The sequence below is a fragment of the Canis lupus genome, chromosome 20 (genome assembly GCF_048164855.1).
Source record: "Canis lupus baileyi chromosome 20, mCanLup2.hap1, whole genome shotgun sequence".
NCBI classification, from domain to species: domain Eukaryota; kingdom Metazoa; phylum Chordata; class Mammalia; order Carnivora; family Canidae; genus Canis; species Canis lupus.
The window spans coordinates 16,107,517-16,132,329 of record NC_132857.1 but is presented as its reverse complement, the minus strand read 5'-3'; the positions used below and the strand labels follow the sequence as shown (position 1 = coordinate 16,132,329).

At 35.2% G+C, this 24,813-nt stretch overlaps 2 long non-coding RNA genes across 9 annotated transcripts in view; one reads left to right on the top strand and one right to left on the bottom strand.

Annotated features, from left to right (window-relative positions):
* LOC140611695 (uncharacterized) overlaps positions 1 to 6,905 on the top strand; it is an 86,801-nt gene extending 79,896 nt beyond the window's left edge. For all 5 annotated transcript variants that reach the window (XR_012012840.1, XR_012012839.1, XR_012012837.1 and 2 more), the window contains one exon: positions 6,635 to 6,905. This is a non-coding gene — a long non-coding RNA (uncharacterized lncRNA). The remainder of the gene's footprint in view (positions 1 to 6,634) is intronic.
* Positions 1 to 24,813, bottom strand: part of LOC140611694 (uncharacterized) — a 754,568-nt gene that overhangs the window by 386,177 nt on the left and 343,578 nt on the right. The window lies entirely within an intron of this gene.

Here is a 24,813-nt window from a genome sequence, read left to right as displayed (position 1 = left end):
TACAGTCATCACCTTTATTCAAGGTTTCCCTGTCCACAGTTTCAGTTAGCCAAGGTCAACTGGTGTTGGAAGCAGATAATCCTCCTTCTGATATATCATCAGGAGGTCAATAGTAGCCTAACACTATGTCACAATGCCTATATCATCCCTCTCACTTCACCTCATCACAGTTTATGATCTCACATCATTGCAAGAAGGCTGAATACAGTAAGATAGTTTGAGAGAGAAAGATATTATATTCACATAACTTTTATTGAAGTATGTGGTTTTATCTTATTGTTATTGTTGTCAATCTTACTGTGCCTAATTTATAAATTAAACTTTATTGTAGGTATATATGTATAGAAAAAAAATATGGTATATGCAGACATACCTTGGAGATAATCTGGGTTTGGTTCCAGATCACAATAAAGTATCACAATAAAGTGAGTCAAATGAATTTTTTGGTATCTCAGGGCTTATAAAAGTTATGTTTACACTATCCTACAGCCCATTAAGTGTGCAATAGCAGGTCTAAAAAATAATTTACATACCTTAATTAAAAACTTAAAAATAGCTAAAAAATGCTATTGATTATTGGGTTTTTCACCCAGTCCTAGCCACTAATGAGAGATTGTCACAACAAATATAATAATAATATAAAAGATGGAGATATTGTGAAAATTACCAAAATGTGATACAGAGACACAAACTGAGCCAATGCTTTGGAAAAATAGAACAATAGGCTTGTTCAACTTAGGGTTGCCATAAACTTTAAATTTGTAAAAAAAAAAAAAAAAAAAAGGAGAAGAAGTGATGTCCGCAAAGTGTAATAAAGTGAAGTGCACTAAACTGAGGTATGTCATATAGGGTTCAGCACTATCTGCAGTTTCAGGCATCCAGGGGGTCTTGGAATGTACCCCCACAGATAAGGGGGGATATCGTACAGTTCTAGTGCGGGCCTTAAAAATGTGGTAATACAAACATGCTTCAGTGTCTTTCTCTTTGAAATAGAATTTGAGTTAGAAAAATATATATAGCAATTATTAGAAACAGATGATTTTTTTTTGATACATACAGATTGGACCATCACTTAGTTTTCTCTTTTAGCTCTTTCATAATCACTCATGATGTGTCATTCACTGGCACCAGTGTTACTCTGCCATTGTCAGTGACCCACAACTAACCTTTCCCAAAGAAGCTTAGAAACCTCTTTTTTTTTTTTTTTTTTTTCCTTTGGGAAAATCAGAGGTCAGCTGAGAGTTTGCTTTGGTAGAAAGGGTTAAAATTCCACCAGCTAAATCTCCTGAGGGCTTACATAATTCAAAACAAAGGAAGTTAAACGTTCAGTTTACTGAAATATGTAGAAAAACAGAAAAAGCATTTGTGTAGAAAGAACCCCGTCCCCATGATTATAATCCACTTTCTTGTTGTTGACTGGTGTACTGAATGCCTCACTGTAGCCTTTAACTTGCCAAGGCTAAGGAGCAGCCTTCCTAAGAACCCAGACTGTACAAATATAACTTGAAAGCTGGCTGAGACAGAGGGTGTAAATCTCTCCTTCAGCCCACCAAGATGACACCATACCTTCTGCCAAGTCTTAGAAACCCAAGCAGACCTAGGAGATGAGTAGAAATGTAAATTGAAGCTCCTTCATATGTAAGCTCTTCCCTTTATGGTTCTTATTGCCACAGATGGATGAAATTTTTACTATTGGGGAAGAACATTCTTTCTTAGAAACATATTCATGTAACAAAGTTCAAGTCTCACTTCTCCTTCGTTTACTCTTCAGGGTCTCTATTTAATATCCACTGCCCTCTCTAAATGTGAATCTAGCAAATTTGTTCATTTGGGTAGGTTTGGTTCCAAGAACACCAGGGGGCTCTTTGGCCTTGTGTTTACCTTTAAGGTCAAAGCTATGGAAAGCCTGTCACACAGCTTCTTCCTGAACATGTTGCCTCATTTATTTCAAGGGTTCCATATTCCCTGGGAAGTTGTTCTTTCCAAAGTCAATTTTAAGGTTAAGCAAATATTAGTGCATCTAGCAGTATGTCCCATGTGCTTCCTTCTTTGATTTCTTTTACGTGCAAAATCCTAAGACAGTGTCATGAGTTCTTTAGAGAAAAGTAGCTCTGTACTTCTAATAAGCCAATTTTCCTTTTAGATCTATTTGTCCACATGGCAGGGTGAATGGATCTTGAAGATGCTTTCAGAAAACTGTAATTGATGGGAGCATAATCCTAGATTTGCTGTATCCCTAAAAAATATTAATAAAAGGACTAGATTCCTCATTTTCAGTTGACAGTGATAGATTAACTTATTTACAAAAAGGAGTTTTATTTATGAAAAGCTAGCTAATGCTTTATTTATGTATTGCTATAAGGTTCTTGCGTCTTGAAATTGAGGTATCTGAGAAAAGTGATAATCTGACAGCTTTGTCCATTTAATTATCTGGAATGACAATATCCTGAATAGTATTTAGTAACGTTAAACCATGAAGAATGCTGCTTACCACAGTGCATACTCCATTTCTTAAAGTCAACAGCTTTCATACTAGATTATCTATATCTATCATGTTTTATAGATATACAGGCAGATACAGATATATGTGCATAGAATATATAGATGCACAATGTATATATAATTATATCCACATGCATGTATCTATGTATTACTAAAGCACCTCTTATAAATTTATACTTTAAAAATATTTATACGAGGGGCTCTGCTCTACTTGCTAGATGGGATGCTGTCCAATTCATGAATCATTTAATGAAGCCAATTAGATCTTCCAAAAAAAATGTTTATACCTTTAAATGAATTTATGCTAAATATTATCTTAAATATAAACATATTTTGCATTATATATTTTACTCATGTAAGACTGTGTTTAAAGTCTTTGTTTTTAAATATTTAAAGTCAGATGGCCTACGTTCAGGTCCTCATACTGCAATTTATCAACTTTCCCTTAGCATTCCTGAGTCTCATTTACTAGCGCCATATTTTGAAATGTTGTCACTATTATCTCTTTTAGATTAAAACTGAGCCTGCCCTACATGTTTGTTGAAGGCCCCAAATTCGATACTAACTTGGGAAAGAAATTATTGCATGCTCAAAATGAACTTAAATTTAATTAATCATATACAATCTCTAGCAAACATATTTAACTTTAAAATCATGCATATTTCTATTTTTTCATTATTCCTGAATCACTTTTTAATGACAGTAATTTGTAAAGCATTGATATATTTCTAAAGCAGCGTTTCATCCATGTTTTATAGCCAAAATGTTAGCTTAAGTATTTTCATACAAAGAAACAAATTCAGTTTTTTGTTTGTTTTTTTTTAAGATTTTATTTATTTATTCATGAAAGACACAGAAAGAAAGGCAGAAACATAAATAGAGGGAGAAGCAGGCTCCCTGTAGGGAGCCCAATGTGGGACTCAATCCCAGGACCCTGGGATTACAACCTGAGCCAAAGGCAGACACTCAACCACTGAGCCACCCAGGCGTCCCCAAAATTCAGATCTTAATATTTTAAATAAGTTGTACATGTTTTGAAGATCTTGAAGGAACATGAAACATAAGTGATAGAAAGAGCTTATCATTCCATTGATTATAACATATATAACATACAGTCCATTTTTTCTGAACCCTGTGGAAAAGATTGCTTCAGAGTCCTCATGAGCTTTTCACCTTAATAAGTTATGTTTCTTGGATAAAGCCTCTCTTCCAACTGTAGGTCTCAGTTTCCCCAAAAGTCCAGGGCAGAAGACATGCACAAGTAGTCTGGAAGGTATAATTGATTACATAATTCATTAATTAGTACAGAAGTCTGAGGTATAAAGTCAGGTGAGACTTTAGTTATGCTACATGAACTAATATGAATAAAACAACTCTGCTACTGGTAGCAATAAACCAGGAGTTAGCTTTCTTTGTATTTCTCTCCAATATTCCTCAGGCCAGTCCATGTTTTCACCATTTTCTCTTTCAACAAGTACTGCTGTATCATGCCTGAGCATAAAAATGAGCATCAAACTGATTAATTTGTTTACCTTTCCTCAAGTTTTCTCCCAAGTCAATGACTCAATTTAGTTCCACAATATGCAATCAATCATGTCTCTCTTTGGTTTTATTTCTTTCTGTTGCATAACAACATATTAAATGTTAAGATTCTTACATGAGTGTGGTATTGAGATTTTATGAGACCTTAAGTGAGGAAATTCAAATTTATGATTCCTTCAGTAAGCACAAACTGGCTCTATTTGGACAATTCATATGTACCAGAATGGTTTCTGTATAAAGAGGCTTCAGAGACTCACTTTTTTATACTTTGGAAAATACCAGAAAAAAACCTTTGTGCTGAAATGATAGACACAATTTTTGTTTGTTTTAATCATCATCATCACCATCAACAAAATATTATGAACTCTCTAAAACATTTGGAATGTGATCCATTTCAGATTCAAGGTCAAGGCCTATTATGATTTAAAAAGCTATTTATTGGTATTAGGTCATTTCATCTGGGGTGGTGATTAGTATGCTAACCCAGATCTGTCATTGCCTGAACAAATCTCAAAAACAGAGAGCATGAGGACCTTGCTTATGAAGAATCGTTAACTTGTGTTCCGGTTATGGATTTATAGCCTCACAAAGTGTCTGCCCCTTAACAATTTTTGATGAGATATACAGAATAAATGATTTCTCAGACTCCTTCCTTCCTCCTCAAATCAGCTGATTGGTTTGGGGGTTTATATCCTGTATGAGAGTCTATTTCAACACTTCCTATGTTCAATACTGCTGCTTGCACACGATGCTGACTTGCCGTGCTATATGCCATGCTTTCCAGACTAGCAGCAGTGACTGGCTAGCATTCTGATTAGGATCACCTCAGTGTCTCTGTCACTATGACAATGACTTGATCACTCAGAGTAAGCACGTGGAGAGGACACCGTCATGAATGTGTGAAGCCTTTTCCAAGCCATCTCAGTGTATCCTGCCTGCTTTCTTTTCTTAGACTCACACTCCCATCTCTGTTAAACATTCTGTCCTATCAAAACACATTTTCATGAAAAGATCTGGTTATCTCATCACACTGTGATTTATAAACCGTGGTGTGTTGTCATTCCCAGGTGCATGTGAATTTTAACCTCAGACGAGGAGCTTTAAATCAAAGGAATGACTCTGTAATTAACTTTAATAATTTATGGTCTCTGTGAGCAGGTGAGATGAATGTAAGAAGTTCAGGGGTTTCTTTTTATCCCTGAAATCATATTTTAATAAATGCTACTCTACCTCGGTGCTAATTACCATTTAGCTATCAAATCATTCACGTATTTTCTATATCTGTTATGAATGTATAGAAATCTTTGCCTAAGATTTCATAAGGGATGATCATGGGGATAAAGACTTTTATATAATAGTCAAGTCAGAATGAAAGGAAGAGTAAACTCTCAGATTTGAATATGTACATAATGCCTTGGAGTTTCAAAGTTCACATACTTTACCTCAAAAAAAAAAATCCTAGATGTCTATGTCTTATCAATTACCCCAATAATAAATAGAAAGACATAAAACTAAAGGTGAATATCTTGCTATCCATTCCCAGGGAAGTCCCCTGCTGGATCTGTTTTCTGCTTGAATGACTAAGTAGAATAACTCTGAAGGGGATCTCTTTAAATTGGATGTTAGGAGAGTTACAAAGTCTAGGTAATAATTTGTTGGTCTTCCAATGAGTCAGTCTCTGGAATATCTGAATAAAGAGATCACGGGGGCTTCACCACAAAGTGAAGACTGTCATGACCCTGTTTATAAATCTTCTGAGACTAATGGTACTTCTAGAATTGGACATCCTAGAACTGTGAAGAGTAACAGTGTCATCTGTGGCAAAAGAAAAAGGAAAGAAAGAAAAAGCAAAAGAACAGAAATAAAACAAGGCCTCACATCTTACGAAAAGCCCTGGAGATCTGATACAAGCCCATTCTTGCCATTCCAAAGGTAGAAGTGGGATTTAATTTCCATAGAAGAAATTGAATTATCTAATTAGGAAAAGCCTAGTATTTTCAATATAGGGATGTCATCCAGGTCAGGGACTTTTGAATCAATAACACCTTATTCCCAAATATGCTTTGCTAAAATCTGTCATCACCATTTATTGGTTCTGCTGTGACCGTGAGTTAGTTATGTTACAGCCTAGAAACTTAGCTCTCTTTACTACAACTGGTGATAATTGTGATTTTACCCACCTTATAGGACAGTTGTGAAAATTAAGTGAGGTAATAATTGGAAACTTTCTGACACATTATAAATGTTCAACATTATTGTTGTTGTCATTTTATAATCCTTATCTCCAAAGCTAATAAATTGGCAAAACATCATTTATCAACTCTTTTAAAGGAAGAGATGAAGAGAAAGTAAACCATCTTTCCTGTTATCACACGGGTAAACATAATGGTATGTCATTAGTTCAAGTTTAAGCTAAGACTGCTCCAAATTTCTACAATGTTGAAACCATATTTGACTTTGGCATTAGGCAATGTCATTTAATATGTTCATATGGTCCTGCATGCCGTTAAGCCTGCACTGTGTATTATTTTATGATGTTTGAGTTGGACTCACACTTTCTGGGTGCCTGTATTTGTGTTTTTTTTTTCAGATTCTGTGAAAAGCTGGAGGAAACTGTTTCCAATTTCATGACCGTTTATCACTAATCCAAAATGACTGCAGCATTACTTACAGACCTACAGACAGGAAGCTCTAAGAATTGGTTTTATCATATATTTGCCCAGAAGCTCTGCTAAACCAGTTTTATGCTTACATAGATGAGGGTAACAGTCTGGTGGGAAAATGGACAAAGTATTATACTGAGCTACAGAATGGGAAAAAAAATGTTAATTTATTTAATGCAATGGAAGATTACAAAAAACATGAGGTTGGTGTTTTCATTAATTGCTTGATTGAACACTTACTGTCTCTTTAAGTTTCTAATAGTCTCTTTATAATCATCCTCAGCTGCAGTATTCACTCATGATCAGATTTAATATAAAGAAAGCCAAACCATAGTTTTCACTTGGGATAGTTCTCTAATCAGACATAAAATTCATTTTCCCTGGAAAATCTTCAAACAAGCTTGAAAATATTGCAGCTGTAAAGTAATTAAGGTATTTGGAGTTTCTCAAGCAATTTATGTGACTATAATCACAAATGTCATCATGTTAATGCTCCAAAGCAACTTGTGGCATCCTGAAAGGTTCTTCCTTAAAAACAAATATGGGTGATCTATGATGGAAAACTTCTTATTTCAATATTTGCATTCGCTTGGTCATTCACAAAGATATCTGACATATAACTTTGTAAATGATCTTTTACTGAAAGCAATTCATTTTTAAAATTTAGCTTAGTTGCTCCATGTTTAAACGTATTCTCCATTAATGGTATTTTATAAGCTACTTTATCTTTAAATTCTCAAGGTCTATGACAAGATATTTTTAATAGTTTAGCTTCCTAAATGTAAGAAAGGCTTTTGTACAGAGATATTCATAGTAGCATTATAGGAATTGGCTAATAAAAAGAATCAAATAAAAATTTAGTAAATATTTGAAAAGGCATTGCCATACTATGGACCTGATAAAATGTTTATACAAATTAATTAGACAGGAAAATGCTAATCCTGTAAGGACAATTGAAAACAAAGTACATCCTATACTATGATAAATTTTTGCATTAAAAAGTTAGAAGTGATGCACTCAAATGCTATTTTTGTGGTGAAACTAAAAAACTAGCAAATAACTCTTCTACTTAAAATGCTTCAATGACCTTCTATTTCTTCTAAAACAAACTCTCTATCACTAACTATTCTTGCCTCATTCTCTAACCTGATCACATTGACATTCTTTCCAAGATTCCTTCTTGCTTTAAGAATTCTATTCCAAAAAAAGAAGAAGAAGGAGAAGGAGAAGGAGAAGAAGGAGGAGGAGGAGGAGGAGGAGGAGGAGGAGGAGGAGGAGGAGGAGGAGGAGGAGGGAGGAGGAGGGGGAGGGGGAGGGGGAGGGGGAGGGAGAGGAGGAGGAGGAGGAGGAGGAGGAGGAGGAGGAGGAGAAGAAGAAGAAGAAGAAGAAGAAGAAGAAGAAGAAGAAGAAGAAGAAGAAGAAGAAGAAGAAGAAGAAGAAGAAGAAGAAGAAGAATTATTCTAGTCCAATGTTCCTTATAAATGGAATGCTTTTCCACTCTAGCTGACCCTGACTTCCTTGCGCAGTGAACTTGTAATAACTCTCAAATATTAATCTTTTATTCCTCTGGAAACCTTTCTAATTCAACTCAGAAGATAAGGTTTCCCTGGAATAAATAGTCTCATGTCCCCTTGAAATTCTCTTTCATATCCCTTTTGACAATTTTAACTAATATTTGGGTATTTAATGTCTCTCTCCAACAGAACATATATTCTATCAGATGAGGGACCAATTGCTACCATTTAGCACAGTATCTGATACAAAACTGGTACTCAATATTTCATCTGTTTGAATACAAGCTGTACTTCAGGTAATGATGCAGAAGCTTCAAACAGGAAAAACCTCCTGGAGAAAACAATGATAAACACGGAACAAAATAGAAATTTACGCGCACACATGTGCACACACACACACGGAGGCAAACAAGAAGCAGAAACTGGTGAATAGTGAACACATTGGCAGAAGAGAACAGCACTCACCAAGTTTCCCATGTTCATAGCTTTTCCCTTGAGGGCAGTTTCAGTCACCACTGTGAAGGCCAAACCTTTGCTAAAAGCCTCATCTCTTACTGGCTTGAAGAATCAGAGAAAAGACATCTGGGCTTCCACAGAAGCTGTAGGGTAACAGGGGAAGGTCCCAGGAGAGAGCAACAGAGGCTGAGCCCACATTTGTTTGTGGCTGGTCCCTGAACCCAGGGTGCCTGGGACAGACTTGAAACAACCCAGCTAAGGTAGAAGAAGGGAACATATATTTTAGCTGCTGCCCGCTGCAGAAGAGCACAATTTGGAATTTATGATTAGCCAAGGCTAGCTGCCTGCTCAAACAAAAAATCAACACTGTTTTGGCCTGGGATTTATATTCACTACGAAACTGTCTCTGAAGAAGCAGCATTTATGTTGATACATGGGGGTTTGTGGGAGTTAGGAGGAGAGTAAAATGTTTCTTTCAGAAAGAGGAAAAGTATGTGTGAATGTCCAATAACTGGGAAAACTGGGCATATTTTGAGACACAATAAAGACTAACGTAGCTGATGCATAATAGGAAGAGGGAGGAAGACAGTGACATGTGATAAGGTTCTAGTATTAAGCAGGGGTCTTATTTGTCATGTTACTTATTCTTATTCTCTTCTAAGCACTTCCAAAGATGTCAAGGGTTTTAAGTGTATAACGGCATGATCAGATTTTATTTTTAAAAGGTCATTCTGGCTACAATATGGATAAAACTCTGCTACAAGGTAGAGGTAGATAAAGAAAAACCAGATTCTATAATTGGATGTGAGGTGGGAGTTGGTAAGGCGGAGTAGAATATAAAGATTGACACCCAGGTTTCTGGCCTGAACATTAGTAGTGCTAGTTATCAAGACATAGAAAACTGGAGGTAAAGAAAGCTCAGGGAAAAGATTAGCAATTGAATATTCAGTATGTTGATGATGTCACTTGAATATATTGGCCTGGAAGCAGTAGGGGATTATGGCTTAACACTAAAAATTTGGAAGCCATTGCTATAGCTTGGTATTTGAAGCCATGGAATTAGAAGAGAGTATAATTGGAAAGGGGAAAGTTGAGACATGAAGCGGACCCAAGAACAATCTCTGAATAATTTTGAATGGAAACAAAGAATTAAGAACTTCTAGGGAGGAAATAAGGGAGTTATAGAGTGTAGTTCCACAAAAGCTAGAGGAAGACGGGTTTTACAAAGGGGGAAGAGTATGTGGCTGAAACTCAACTTCCCACAGATGACAACTATAAATTATTAACAATACTGTTTTAAAAACTTGAAGGCACGGGAGACCAGCCAAATATAGGCATTCATTTGGAAGATTCTATCCATTACAGGCGGGAACTGAACTAGTTGAAGGTGGGCAAGGAGGCAGTAAGATACTCTGATTACTTTCAGATATTCTAAATTTCCAATAACATATATATCTGTGTGTATTTATATACTCTTTTAAAAGATTGGCTTATCCCACCATGTTTAAAGCCAACTGAATCAATACCTAGGGCATTAAGAGCTGAAGATGTAGGAGAAACCATGAATTAATGGACAATGGATAGTCCCAGAGTAAGAAGGATACTAGCCAATTGGATTTTATCATGCAAGGATTATAAAATACTTACCACTCAATTAAATTCCTATTTACATTAAATTCCCAAACTTTAGATGCCAGTATGTCTACCTCGTATCCAAAAGGAGCCCATAAGATCAGATTAAAAAAAAAAAAAACACTAACAAGAACACAGGAGAGTTTGATGCAGTATACAATGCAAATGACAAAATTTCAGAGATTTTTCAATTCTTTCACAATAAACATGGAAGATCATCACAATGTGAAAAAGCACAGAACCAGAGACCAGCATCCCTATCCCTTAGGAATGTCACTTAGGCAAATGACTTAACTTCTCTAAGTCTCAATTTATTTCTAAAATTGTAATGATACTACTGCTTACCCACCTTCCAAGCTTTTTCGATCTGAAATAATCAATCTGAGTTCCTGATCAGAGTTTAATAAATATGTCAGTGATGATGAAGGTGATTGATAATGATAGCTCTGCGATAAAACTCAGTAAATAGAAAGACTATATTTCAAAATGCACGCATGCACACACACACACACACATGGACACACATATTCAGACACAGAAGACTGGGAGTAGCAATGAAGAGATAAATAGCACGAAAATAACCTGTTAAGGGCAATAATTTCCCTCTTTGGTCTGAAAAACATAAATAATGTCTAGTAATTAAAAGTCTATTATAATTTAAATGTCATTTAATTTGAACTTTGTGTTCATCATAATTAGATGTTCCAAAAGAGACAATTTTTGTGGCTTTAATTTTCAGCTCTGTCATTCACTTGTAAAACCTGGGATATGTATGTAATTCTTTGCACTTTGGTTTTCTCATCTGTGAAATGGGGATAATTACAGTACCTATGTTGTGAGAATTAAACAAACTAACAGTAAAGTGGCACAGACTAGCTAGATGTTCACCAACCCTACTCTTAACTTCCTAGGCTCTGAAGATCATATCTTCCAGCTTCCCTTTCATTTAGGTTAGGGTGACACCACCCTAACCTCTCTGCCAAGAGTGTGATTTGAAGTGATGTATTCCCCTTCCAGGTTTTGCCATAAAATGCTTGGCATGGTCTTTGTTCTCTTTGCTTGTTGATCATTTCAGGCAGAGTTGGAAAGAGACAGCATCTTTGATCACAATGCAGAAGGCCGCCTCCTGAAACCCAATTAAACTGTGACATGAATGATAAATACACCTTTATTGTCAAGCCACTGAGACTCGGCAGTTGCTTTTTACAGCGTTGGTAATAATTTCCCTAAGGAAATACCACAGCACTTGGAGCAGTAGCTAGCTAGCACATAGTAAGTGTTCAATAACTGCTAGCATTTAAAATATCGTTGGACTTCCAAGAAGCCAAATGTCAGAAAATATATTGACTAGGAAATGATACTCTAAATATCCACAGTAAGATTTCTTAATGCTGAAAACAAAATTTGACCTTGAAACCAAGCATAAAAAATATATTGTGTTACCTGTCATATCAGTAGCAAACTGTATTTATTAAAACAAGGTTCCAACAACAGAAAGGTAAGCTTACAGGTTAGTATTATTAAATAATTTTATTGCCCCTAGCCATTTGATTCTCTGCTGTGTACCATATGACTTATTGTGTGGATTATCCTAAATTCAGTAGCCCTCCAGGCTCCACATCTCTTCTAGACATTATTACCAATTCACTCACTTATTTTCTCTTTCTCCAGGTAGAAGGAATATGGTTTACATATATTTTTACAAGCATTGAAAATGTATTGCAAGCATGTATGTACAAGTGAGATATATATGAAAATATATCAAAACAATGAAAATGTGCTTATTTGTCTCATGTTTAAAGAATATATTGTGGTAGAGCACCAGATATTTAAAAATAAAAAATAATTACTCACGTGATATCACCCAACATCACCCAAAGCAGCATATAAATTTCAAATAAACAGCTTGAGCAGAAAGTCTCTACTAGAGCAGGGCTACACAAATAGATTTTTTCCATATGGGAAGAAATTATGTACATTACAGCCATTTTATTGTTCATTGCAGAGGGTTGTGCAAGCACACTGCATTGAATTTTTTTTCCTTTAGAAACTAAACCTGAAGTCTTGTTTTTCTTTTTGTTTCTGCAAAAACTGCATATAGATTTAGCACATTCACTGAACCTTTTTACAGGCATTTTTTAACCAGAGCCCATAGCTGTGGACTTCTCTTAATTGCTAACTACTTGATGTGTATTAATAGGAGACTCACAGAAGCCATAAAGGAAATCGCCACTCACTCTCGCTGCCCATGACTGACCTTGACATTCAAATGTCCATGTTTCTATATTCTTTCCCAAAGTGAGGGTGCATGAGAAAGCTTCTAGTCCTCCTGTGTTTTTATTCTTTTGTCTGGAAGCCTCCAAAACCAGTAATAGATTATAGTGATGTTCAGGTAATCACTAACTTCTTCATTAAAAGGGACCCCTCCTAGTGATATAAGTATTTCCATTCCGTTTTAGGTCTTTTTCTCCCAGCTGAACATGTTGGAACTATTCTAAGCACACAGGAAAAATAATCCCGGGTAATTCTACTTCAGAATCTCTGAGTAATGCAACTTTTACTGACATCCCATTACCTCAATATGTTTTTACCAATCCTAACATAAAGGCTAACAAAAATTGAAAAACCAAACTTCACGACTAGAACTGAATTTCCCTTATCTCTTTATTAAATATGTATCTGTGCCCTGCATGAAATTCCAAGTATCATTCATTTAACTCACTCCATTAATGAGTATGAGTGTACCTCACACTCCAGAAAATATGCAAACGTGGAAGACAGAACCCTGAACTTCATGGAGCTCACAACTGAATTAGGAAAAAAAAAAAAACAAACAGATAAGGAAGTCAATGATCATTACCCATAGTGACTAATAAGTGATAAATAATATTGTTTGGTGAGAATTATAATAAACATATACACACATACATATATTTTTCCATCTGGTAAGAGGGAACAAGAGGTCAGATAAGAGCTATTCTTGAGATCTTGAGATTAAACTCGGAAAATAGAAAGGAATTGCAGCTAGAGCTAGAGTAGTATGTGCAAATGCATGGCAACAGGAACAAGAAAAATACTCAGGATCTTGAAGTCAGAACCTCTGAGTTAGAGTAAACAATGAATATAGTGTGTATGACAGAAGACAGGAAGGGGGATCTTACATGACATTTGAGTATTCAAACTTAAATAAGAAGAGATTTTCCTGAATGTCATATCCTCTTGCTTTTATGTGAAATTTTTTAAAAATACGCTCTATTTCTCTAGCTAGAGTCTATTCTAGAAAGACAAGAACACAACAGAGATAGCGATTCTATTTGATGGAATGAACCGAGGAGAAAATTTTGAGCCAGGCATAAGAGGCAAAGCATCCATTCCCAAGATTAGAGAAAGAGGAAAACCAGTATCTTTGCAAAGTTTTGGTATTCCTTTACTTCTCTGATCATTTGTGTACACTGTGCTTATTCATTACAAGTGGGATAGAGTTATGACTTATTTTCATATATAACTTCTATTCCTTTGACTGCCATTGTTAGACTATACCTGCTTGATATCGCAAAGGACCTAAAGCTTTCTGGCGCCCATCCAAATCCTCCTTTGAAGTCCAAGGCCCTCAAAGAAATAAGGGCACTGGAACCTCCTCCCACATATTCAATTTATTAACTTTAGTCTTTGTAAAATAAAACAGCCTGGGGTAAAAGCATTATTCTCAAATTAATTTTGCTACTATTTCTAGAGGCTTATATTAGTTTGGGTTTATTTTATAATAAGAAAGAATGAAATAAAAACTTATGATCACAATTAAATGTGGTCTCTGGGAATGACAATGAAGTGTTCTTTTGCATGTTAGCTTAGTAAACCTTCCCTAACTGAGTTCACTTCCAGTCACTTGGCAACTTCCTCCAAAGAGCCAAGTCAAAAATCATGATGCTCAGTTGCTGTGACAGTCCATGAAACTAGTATGGTAAGCAGGACAGCTGCAGAAACCACAAATTATGCTGATAAAAGGAATTATTTGCTCAGTAATCTTTCAGAAGATAAATCTGGAACAGAAGAACTAATACTCCATAAATATTGTTTCTTTTATCCTATTATATAGAGTGTCAGTCCTTTGAGAATTTTAAAGACTTTTACCAAAGATGACCTGTGAAATAGGTATTGTCGTATCAGTTTTAAGAGGGGATAGAGCATGCTTCTCAAATATGTGTAGAATTATAGTGCTGGAAGGGATGCGAAATGTATCATATATCAGGCCCAACTTTCCCTTCTACATATAAGAGTAGAAATGGCTCCCTCCAAGTCACAGAGCAAATAAGCAGAGACAGTCTCAGAACTCAGGTGCCCAGCCTCCTAGTCCCACCACTTTACTATACCCTATAGCTGCACTGGGTCACTAAATATTCTGAGGAATATACAAATTAAACACACAAACACACACACACTTATCTATACCCTAGCCAATCTGAACTATTTCTCATACATAAAAGCACCTACCTAAGACATCGAAACCATCCTTTCAGGCATATGTTTGCTGCCAGATAGGCAGTTCCCAAAGTACAGTATTTTCCATAGTTACAGAAATAATTATAATTTCAGAAGGCCTCACCTCCTTGAAGAAAAGAGTATTTACTCTAAAATTGTTGAACAACTGGTATATCTTTTGGTGATACAAAAGCATTCTAAAATTTAGATTATAGTATCAGAGCATGAGATTGAAAAAAGTATATTAGATTCCATGGAACTAAGTCATTTCATGTATGAAAAAATATTAGGCCTTGAATTATATACTTATTAGCTAAATTGTGCTTGACATATAATCCTTGTAAACTATTCATGTAATATACTTATTAGCTAAATTGTGTTTGACAAATAATTCTTGTAAACTATTTGTGTAATATAGATCCCTTAATTCAATGTAAATGTTTCCATGGAGTGATAAGTTGTTTCCCATCCCCCTACTTCCATAGAGAAAACATAAGAGTAAAAGATGGATATAATTATTCAAGCATAATTTAATCAAATCTAAATCAATTTATAATTGAAGAAAGTTAGTTGCAGACATTTGGCCTTTAAAGTTTATTATATACCATGACTTCTCTGCACTTTTTTAATATTTTCTAGACTCAGCATGTTTTTTTTTTTTGACAATCAGCAGCACTGCTCGAGTTTCCATGATGTATGACATTTTAGGAATGCCAAAAGCATACAATACACACACACACACACATACAAACTTAAGTGACTGAAATTAAACACACACACACAAACATACACTGCAGTTTCAAGAATGGAATTTGATTCTCTCCTAATTTGAGTGGTAAATTAATCTCCCTGAATACTAATAAGAAGATCAAGAAGTAACCTGAGTAAGACAGTCTGACCTATATTAACTTTCCTAAAATGTACTTAAAAAAACAAGATCCATTTATAGTATCAATGACTTAAAATGTTCCTCAAAAAATTGTATGAGCAAATATGCTTTATATTATATCAACTGTTTTGGAAACCCACAATGAATTAGAATATCAGAGTTCCTGAATTGATAATAATGATGAGTAAAAATTCTGTTGATTTTTTTTTAATTAAGGTTTTCTTGAACTTATTTTATCACAGAATGCTCTTCTTTGTATCTTCCTTAAACCTAGAATGAAACACTAATTGTGCTATAGAAATTGTGATTGATAGAATACATGGTCAATTCTACTCAATGAAAATGTAATACACTTGTAATTATACAACTGTCGGGACACCTGGGTGGCTCAGCAGTTGAGCATCTGCCTTTGGCCCAGGGCATGATCCTGGAGTCCCAGGATCAAGTCCCGCATTGGGCTTCTGGCATGGAGCCTGTTTCTTCTTCTGCCTATGTCTCTGCCTCTCTCTCTGTATCTCTCATAAATAAATAAATAAAATCTTAAAAAAAGAAAAAGAAATTATACAACTGTCAAAAACTACCTGACAACTTAATTTTGTAAAGAGTATTTCTCAAGCCTCTAACTTTTTCCTAAACCTTATAATAAGATGTATAGATAATTGTCAACTATAATTAACTAAATGTCTGACAGGTTGTATTCCTAAGACATATGCAATATAAAACTAAATCCCTCAACTTGAATATGGAAAAGTTTAAATGATTAAATGAAGGTGTACATTTATTAGTATTTGAACTCAGTCTGAATATTAGACTATTATTTGGGTAATCATAAATCGCTGTTAAACAGAAGTCGCTAAATAACACTTGAAGTGACACATGACAAAATATTATACTCAGGGAAAACTGCAAACATTTGATTTAAATCTTAACTGGCTATACAGATTCAGATCCAAGGAAAAGAATTTCTTAATGAGTCAATTTTGCCATTTTGCAAAACTATACCAAGTTCTATAAGAATTATAAAGAGATCATTGTAAAGAGTTAAATTTTCAAACATATCATGTACCTATCTATATGGGTACCTAATTAAATACCTAAATATTATAATGTATATAAATATATATCCCCAGTAAATTGTGAGTCTCCCAATTCTTCCATGGTGAAACTAGAATGAATAAAGGAAAACAATGCTAAAATTGTAATTCTGTAGCTTCTTTAAAAACAAATATTTTTTTAATTATATAATCACCTCAAGTAACAATCCCTAAGTCAGATTGCTGCTTATTCAGGCCCTACTATATTTTGGACATTAGAAAAGAAAAGACAAAGGTGAAAAAGCATTTGACACAATACTCTCATTGGCAAGCTAAAAAGTAAGAATAAATACAGTATAAAGTGAAATATAATTGAATCATTTAAAACAGTGATACAGGTGCACAGAGATAGAAGTCACCAGCTCACACTAGGGAGGCAGAGAAGGTACATAGTCACTGATATTTGAAATGAATATTGAAAGGCAAAGTTCCATGTATATAGGAGCTTCCAAGTAGAGAGCTATTATAAACAATTCAATGTATAGCAAGTATCATTCCAGGAAAGATGAAAACATAAGATCTATAGGAAATTCAGGTAACAGAAAGTGTCTGTGTGTGGCTGAAGTAGGTGAACTACCAGGGAATGGGGCTGCAAATACAAGGTGGAGTCAGATAAGAAAGAACCTTACATGCTATGCTAAGGAGCTTTATCTAGAGAAACTAAGGACACATCATTTATAATCAATTAACTGCCATTTCCTTAGCATTCCTTGAATATTTCAGAGATCTGTAAAGTCAGGTTGATGCTACTTTCCCAAGTATCTCCTTCATTCTTCTTTCCCTCCTGGCATTATCCAAAATCTGGGATGGGATAGGTATCCCATCCTTACTGCTTTTCAGTCATGGATTTCTGCCTTCTCTAAAACATCAGAAAATCAGATTGATTGATTGATTGATTGATTGATTATTTATTTATTTATTTATTTAGAAGCATAGCTGTCATTGAAGTGTAATACTTCAATGCTAATAGTTAAAAGTTTACAGGAAAACAAGACAACTCTTTCAAGAGAAGTAAAATGTTCTAAAACTATTTTATTTAGATTTCAGAATTCAATTCTTGAGTTTGGGGAATAGAAATAAGAATCCTGGAAAAGCTATGAAAGTCTATAATCCCTCATGAAAATTTCTTAGTTGCAATGATATACAATCTTGGATTTTTACATTTTAACTATCGCCAGATCCTGATCAATTCATCCCTGCTACTTTAAATTTTTCTAAATCTTTTGGGAAAAAAATCTGGCTGGAGTCTTGTAAAATGTCTTTACATGTATTGCATTACTCTTTCACAGCTTTATATTAAGTTCTTTTTCCTTTATGTCTGGAAAGGAGACTGAATTCTGAGAAACATGGGGGTAATATATGAATCTGGCATGATATTAATAAGAGAACTGAGCCAGTCCCAATTCCTGAAGTGGCAATATCTTTGGCTTCATGGCACAAGGCCTTGGTCTTTGGCCTCAGAATCCTTTCCAATATGTCAATAACTCAGACATTCATATGTGTACTTTCTTTAATAAAACAGCTAATTAGAGGCAAAAAATTTAACAGTTTTTTTATGAGAGATCTTATAAAGTACCCTAATTGTGGTATGCAATTATTGATACTGACATGTAGATTTTGCTTTATATGGTATCTGGTCTTACATTTACCATAAAGCTCAAATGTTGGGTTTATTCTTTACAAATACAGTGTACAATTACATAATGAGCTCCGCTTATTTGGAATTAAGTAGAATTTTACATTGAATATTATAAAGATAAACCAAAAAAAATTCAGAGCAAATAAAACTCAAAGGTTTTATACTTTTGCATTTAGTCATTCACCATGATAGATGACTCATGACTCATGAGATCTCTTAGAACACAAAATACCATAAGCCACCCTTGTGAAATGTTTAACTGTTTGATTGTTTCTCATATTCTTTTTCTATTTGTATGATGATAACTTAGGGTAATCTTTTTAAGAAAGCTTCAAACATTAAAAAACAATTACTCAATTTTTTAAAGATTTAATTTATTTATTCGTGAGAGATACAGAGAGAGAGGTAGAGACACAGGCAGAGGGAGAAGCAGGCTCCCTGTAGGCAGCCTGATGCAGAACTCGATCCCAGGACCCCGGGATCATGCCCTGAGCCGAAGGCAGATGCTCAACCGCTGAGCAACCCAGGTGCCCCCATTTACTCAATTTTTATAATATCATGCTGTCATATTGTAAGAATTGTTATCCCATTAGAGATGAAGTGAGACTTCAACATTTATATATATTCAAACATATATGATATATATGTTCATATATATACACCTAAGTTTCTATACATGCATACATACATCATATTCATATATATGAGAGCCACTATGTATAGGTATCACACAGAGATTTACAATACTTGTAAATTCTTAAGTTTGTTTTTCTGAGACTCTACTTTTTTGTTTTACAAAATCTGTTCACCTCCTATCACTGAGACTTGATAATATCCAGCGCAGTATCTGTGGAAATAGAAATGGGAGCCAGCTAAGGAAGGGACGTGGTTGTAGCCTTCCCTGAATTCTCAGAATTGTTAGAGTAGTAAGAGTCGCTCTGTAAATTAGTAAAGGGGCTTGGTGTAAGTCCATGGAGCTATATTGGAGTGCTGCCTTTATCACTGATAAATTGTGTAACTCTGAGGAAATCAATTAGTCTCCTTAATCTTTATGATTGTGAGAAATAAAGCATTTATGTAAAAGCATATTTTAAATAGAGCCTCCTAACCATGTTAAATTAGTTTTATTATTGAAATTTGGTATTATTTTCTGAGATAACTTCAGAGACAGCAACTATCTTATCTTACAAATTCTTCTTAGTGAATTACCAAAAACTCATGCTCTATCAGTCATAAAAATGTTCAGGCTATGAATTATATTTGAGTATATAGCTGAAGTCAAATATAATAGATAGAGTTCAGTTTTCTGCTACTTGGGAGGCAATATAATTGTGATTCAAGTGTTCTGGGTGGGCTTCTCTTACTCTATAGACTGTTCTGTTAAAGTATCTGGGAAGTCTAGTTGACAGACATTTATTGAGTATTTAATATAAACAGAACACTGACCTGAAGACTGAAATTTATACAAGCTGTGCTGTCATTCACTTGAGGAAATTATAATATTTTTAATAGATAAATCCATACAAAGCTAGAAAAGGGAGCCTCCTGTGTATTCATTTATTCATCAAGTTATTTGTTCAACAAATGTTTCTTGAGGATATCTCATATATCAGACACTTGGATATTTCCTTTCCTTGAAAACATTCAGTGGCATAGATAAACTAGCAAGTAATGCCACAAATGCAATATAGCAAGAAGAGTCATTTTTTTAAGGGAATAATCATGTAAGTAAAAATTGGACCTATAAGGTCTCTTCCAATTCCAAGGTATTTTAACATCCCTATTTTAATTAAAGTATTATACTTCTTCAAATTTATTTATCTACATTTCAAATAATATTTATGGTAGGCTCTTATAGTCCTTTATACCACGCCCATACACAGAAAAAGTAACAACAAAAGAGACATTATTTTTTTTGAGACATTACTTCTAATTACTCTAAGTTTCTTATTCCATCAAGTTATTAATCTCTTTCTAATTTCAAAATATTTTTGGCATTACAAAAATAATATATACACATTATAAATATATTGAATGAAGAAAGCACATATAAAAGTAAAAAGAGCTGTCATCCATATGTCCAGTATCTAGAAATAATCACTATACATATTTTGATATATATCCTTTCAGAGATTTCTGGAAAAAAGGCAGAATAGAAGAATCCTAAACTTACCTCATTCCACAGACACATCTAGATAGCAGTCAACCAAGAAAGTGACCCAAACACTGACACAACAGACTTTCTACAGTTAATCCTAGAGGGGAGGCCACATGGAAAGGGTAGAAGAGGAAGAGATGCAGTAGGGAACCAAACTCCTGGAGAAACTAACCACAGATGGAAAGGACACCACAAGCACAGAGAAGAGACAGGAGCAGACTCTGCACTAGGCAACTCAGGCAGGGACCTGGACTAGGAAGATGGGTCCCCAGAATATGCAGCTTTGAATACCAGTGGGGCTTAACTCTGGACACTTTGAAAATCAGCAGGCTTAGTTCTGGGAGTGCTGGAGGGCAATAGGAAACTGAGACAGCAAAATAAACAACCCCATGGAGATACAGTGTAGAAGAAATAGTTTGAAAAGTACCTGGAGTCTACATAAAGATCTTTTATTTATTAATTGCAGAACATGTGCTGTAGGAGCAGAGATCTTTAGGAGACTTCTCCAAGAACAAAAAAGCTTATGGGAACCATTTCTCTCCTCCTCATCCTGCAAGCCTTATAGCCTGACATTTCCAAAACCAGCAAAAACAATCCCCCCTACCTTGCTAACATCACATACTCTGCCTGTGTTTTCTCCTACAGATCTGTCCCATTGAACCTGTCCCATCCAGAAGGAGTCCCTCCAAAGGAGCTCTTGTCATGGCTCATCTTCCATGCTGCCCCAGTAGGAACCAGCACCACTCCAAAGTTATTTCCTCCTGGGGAAAGAGGAAGATGGCCCTACATACCAGTCTAACTGCAGCCCCAACAGCCGGATCTTATAACTGGCAAAGTACAGAGAATGCCCTGGTGTCTCTGTAGCCCTAGCAGATGGAATGGGGCTAGGCATCTGATCTGGATGTTGGCCCCACTCACCAACAAAAAGCACTCGGGGACAGCATATCCCTACAGTTCAGGGTTGCTGTACACCAAAAGATGGATTGGGTGCAGGCATTTGGTCTGACCACTGGCCTACCCACCAATGAGAACGTCTCAGGGAAGAAGGCAGGGTGAGCACTCTGCAGGTGAGTACTACAGCCCCAACAAATGGACTGATGGAGTCTGGCCTAACTGCTGACATTGCCCAACTACAAGACCATGGTGAACCCAGATCGGTCCCAACCCTGCTAATGTACCCACAACAGACAAAGTAGGCCATTGTAACTGACTGGACTAAAGGCAAGTGCAGCTCAACCACAACTGTACAGCACACACAACCCCATAGGTGGTAATCCTGAAGACCTAGTTCTGGTGAACAGGGGCATTGTGCTACAGGACCGTCACAGGACCTGTTCTTCATAAGGCTACTACTTTCAAAATCAGGAGATATAGTTGTCTTTCCTAATACATAGAAACAAACAGAAAGTTAGGCAAATGAAGAGACAAAGGAATATCTCCCAAATGAAAAAAAAAATAGGAGAAAACTATAGCACAAGAGCTAAATGAAATGAAGATAAGCAATATTCCTGATAAAGAACTCAAAAGTAATGGTCATAAAGGTACTTACTTGGCTTGAAAAAAAAAGAGTGAAGAGCCTCAGTGAGACCTTCAATGAAGAGAAAGAAATTTTCTAGATCTGTCTCCTTTGGCAAGGACAATAAAAGCAAAATCAAACTATTGGGACTATATCAAAATAAGAAGTTTCTGCCCAGCAAAGGAAACAATGGACAAAAGTCAATGTACCAAATGAGAGAAGATATTTGCAAATGATATAGATGACAAAAAGTTAGTGTCCAAAATATATAAAGAACTTATACAACTCAACATCAAAAATAAACAAACAAAATAATCTGATTTAAGAATGAGGGGTGCCTGGGTGGCTCAATCAGTTAAGTAAGTGTCTGCCTTTGGCTCAAGTCATGAACTCAGGGTCCTGGGATCAAGCCCTACATCAGACTCTCCACTCAGCAGTGAGTTTGCTTCTCCCTCCACCGTTCCCCCTGACTCATGCTCTCTCTTTCTTTCAAATAATTAAAAGAATCTTTTAAAAAAATGGGAAGAAGACATGAATAGATATTTTTCCAAAGAAGACATACAGATATACAGATTGTCAACAGACACATGAAAAGAAGTTCAACATCACTAATCATCAGGTGGTAAATGAGATAATAACCTTATACCTGTCAGAATGGCTAAAATCAAAAACACAGGAAATAACAAGTAGTGGCAAAGATGTGGAGAAAAAGGAAACTTCATACACTGTTGGTGGGAATGCAAGCTAGCATAGCCACCTTGAAAAACAGTGTGGAGGCTCCTCAAAAATGCAATTACATGTGATCCCTTAATTCCACTATAGGTATTTGCCCAAAGAAAATGAAAATATTAATTAAAAAATATTCTAACACTCCTGTGTTTACCCCAGTATTATTTACAATAGCCAAGATATGGAAGCAACCAAGTGTAGTCAATAAATGAATGGATAAAGAAGATGTTGCTCATGTGTATATATAACTTGTACATATATATGTATGTATATAAAACTCAGCCATTAAAAGGAATGAAATCTGGTCATTTGTAACAACACGGGTGTACCTAAAGGATAAAATGTTAAATGAAATAAGTCAGACAGACAAATACCATACAATTTGAAACAAAAACAAAACACATGAACAAAGAAGCAAAACACACAAAAAGAGAAAAAAAAAAAGGCAAACAACAACAACAACAAAACCATACTCCTAAATACAGAGAACAAACTAGTCTTGCCAGAGGGGTAGTGGGTGGGATGATGAGTGAAATAGATAAAGCGGATTAAGACTACACTTATTTTGATGAGCACTGATAAATTGCTTATAAGTGCTGAATCATTATATAGTATACCTAAAGTGAAAATTAAAATTAAAAAATCCAAAAAGAGCACCTGGGTGGCTCAGTGGTTGAGTGTCTGCCTTTGGCTCAGATCATGATCCCAGGGTCCTTGGATCGAGTCCCATTATGAGGAGCCTGCTTCTCTCTCTACCTATGTCTCTACCTCTCTCTCTTGAGAAATGAATGAATGAATGAATGAATGAATAAATAAATAAATAAATAAATAAAATCTTTTAAAAATATAAAAATTAAACATAAAAAACAAAAAAAATATGTGTATCCTTTCAATCACAAATGCACCACACACCCTCATTAACACTCATACACACATACATTGCTAAATTAGAATGACGGTGATAGTAGATATAAGGTTCATGAGGGAGAGCAAAACTACATCTTTATAATCAAAAGATAATATAGAAAGATATCTCTGGCCTCCCTCTCCAAACCTGCTGATTATAATTTTATTTTAAGAAGTTATAAAGGAAGAAGTAGCAATTTTTCTATCACTCTCAACATGTATGAAAAAAAGAGGGATGCTTTACACTAATCTCTAAAGAACCACACTACACATAACATGGACGTAGATATTGGGCAGTTGATCATAATTTTGGGTTTATTTCTAGTGCAGCAGAACCTTAAGAGATTTGTGTCAGATATCTCTAGTGAGCAAGTTTATGCAAAAACATCTGTTTTATGATCTTAAATATGCATATATGTCACATTCATTAAGCATGTAATCCCTTTGCCTTTTTGGAGAGTCTAGATTTAAACAAAAGTCTCCAAGTAATCAGTGAAAAACATGTATCTCACTGGTCAATATCACTGAATAAAAGAGAGCTTCCAATAATTTCTCAAAGCTGTCCTAATGACTGTATCTACTTTTTCAAAAGAGTCATATTGAAATAACAATGCTACAAATGGATCTACTGCTATTATTTGCTAGTGACACACAGGTCTAAAGGAGGAAAACAAATTGTTTTGTAAATATTGAACATAAAAGAAACCTCAGCAGCATGCATTTACCTTGAACATCCTGGAGGTAAGACAAGTAAGAAAGAGAAGAAAAGAGAAAACGATTTACTGTCCAGATGCTTTTTTCTAAACTCAATAGGTTTTAAAGCATATAAAACAGGATTTCAATCCCTATCTGCTCAAAATACATTGGAGTAAAGTTTTTCAAGTAAAACACGCAAAGACGTTTAAAAGTACCAATTATTTTTTGGTGAGGAAAATTTTAATGATCTGTTTCTGGGATATTATATATAAATTATATATGATGAAGTTTGAAATATAGGTGAGGTTTGGTGGGGTGAGATATGGAGCTGATGACCAAGAAAGAATTCTTGAGACATCTTTGGTGCAAAATGGTAGTTTTATTAAAGCACGGGGACA